The sequence below is a fragment of the Dipodomys ordii genome, unplaced genomic scaffold (genome assembly GCF_000151885.1).
Source record: "Dipodomys ordii isolate 6190 unplaced genomic scaffold, Dord_2.0 Scaffold1000000720, whole genome shotgun sequence".
Taxonomy (NCBI): Eukaryota; Metazoa; Chordata; class Mammalia; order Rodentia; family Heteromyidae; genus Dipodomys; species Dipodomys ordii.
Genome location: NW_012284337.1, coordinates 27 through 1,884, shown reverse-complemented (window position 1 = coordinate 1,884; position 1,858 = coordinate 27). Strand labels below are relative to the sequence as shown.

The 1,858-nt window shown below is 45.4% G+C and overlaps 1 pseudogene; it reads left to right on the top strand.

The window, feature by feature from the left end:
- The first annotated feature begins 614 nt into the window (after window positions 1-614).
- LOC106002766 lies at window positions 615-1,134 on the top strand (annotated as a pseudogene).
- Window positions 1,135-1,858: the final 724 nt, after the last annotated feature.

Here is a 1,858-nt window from a genome sequence, read left to right as displayed (position 1 = left end):
GGAGAAGATCTTCACTAGGCTTACAATGGACAAAGATCTCATATCTAACATATAATTAGACCTCAAAAAATTAAATCCACCAAAAACAAATCCTCAAAGAAACAACTGCCTGATAAATAAGTGGGCTAAAGACTTAAAGAGAAAGGTCTGAAGAGGAAATAGGAATGGCCAATAGACACATGAAGAAATGCTCAAATTCGTTAGCCATAAAAGAAATGAAAATCAAGACAACGTTGAGATTCCACCTCACCCCAGTTTGAATGGCTATAATCAACAAATTTAATAATAACTGATGCTTGGGGGATGTGGTCAAAGGGAACGTCCTACATTGTTGGGAGGAGTGTAAACTTGTTCAACCACTTTGGAAAGCAGTATATTAAAACTACCAGCACAACCATGTTTATTACAGCATTATTTACCAAATCTAAGGTATGGAACCAACCAGATGCCCTTCAGTATATGAATGGATCAAGAAAATATACACAATGGAATTCTATCCCTCCATCAGAAAGAATTAGGCAGGTACCTGAGGAGCAGCCGGGATGTCGCTGATCAGAGCCGCTTGAGGCTAGGGCTGCACCTTCTCTGCCCTGATAGGCATCCTACTCTTGCAGGATTAGTGCAGCTTCTGACATACGAGGTTATGTTGGAGAAAATGTCAAGTTGAGATGTACCTTCAAGTCATCTTCCTATGTCACTGACAAACTGACCATAGAATGTAAGTTCTGTCCTCCTAGCAGCAGTCGCACAAAATCTGATTTTCACTATCAGTCTTTCCAGTACCCAACCACAGCAGGCACTTTTCGGGATCAGATCTCCTGGGCTGGAAATGTATACAAAGGGGATGCATCCATAAGCATAAGCAACCCTATCCATCAGGACAATAGGACATTCAGCTGTGCTGTGAAGAATCTCCCAGATGTGCACCATGACATCCCCCTGACGGAACTAACAATCACAGAAAGGGGTTTTGGTACCATGCTGTAATCTGTGGCCCTTCTTTCTATTCTTGTTTTCATTCCCTCAGCAGTAGTTATTGTTCTGCTGCTTGTGAGAATATCAAGGAAGGCTGCAGGGATGAAAAAGCAGAGAAAGTCTAGCTATAAGAAGAATTCTTGGAGTTCCAGGAAGATGGCAGAAGAGAAACTGGAGGTTAAACAAGCTCTGGCATAGAAAGCAGTTTTAGTGTTCCAGTGAAAAGTCCTAAGTCAGAGAATCACAAGTGTGCCATCACAGTACAGAGAGTTAGGCCAGAGAGGGAAAATCCTGGCCAGGAGACAGATCTGAGCACTTGCCAGCAGTCGTGGTTGTGGCTGTGGCAGCAGCGGCTGCAGCCGTAGCCACCATACCTGCAACACAGAGAGTCCGGGATGAAAGAGCCAGATGAGGCAGGTGAGCAGATTCTATTCAACACCAGCAAGAACCGACAAGAAGCAGACATCTTCAGCCTGCAGTTAGCAGACCAGAGACAACCCAGGAACCAAGACTCAGCGTGAGTAGAAGCCTGACGTCCTCACTCCTTCTCAGAGAGCAGAGGAGGGAAGCCACCTCTCATCCCCCACTACCGAAGATCTCCATCTTTGAAACTGACAAGGGCCTGGCTGAGCTGCTAGCTCCTACTCAGGCCTTGGAAGAAAACTAGATTCATTTAGGAGCTCACAAGAACCTAACCTGACGTGCCAGACTTAGCTCAACCCAGGGAAAAGTCACCCGGCTCAGGCTGCCAGGCCCAGGAGTGGCTTTCTTCAATAAGAAACAGAGAGACAGGCTGTCCATCCCTTTAGCAGCCTCTACAATCAATTGAAATTCAGTTAACATAAATCCTGAGAATGGCTCCAGGCTGGGCTCTGTGAGTGTC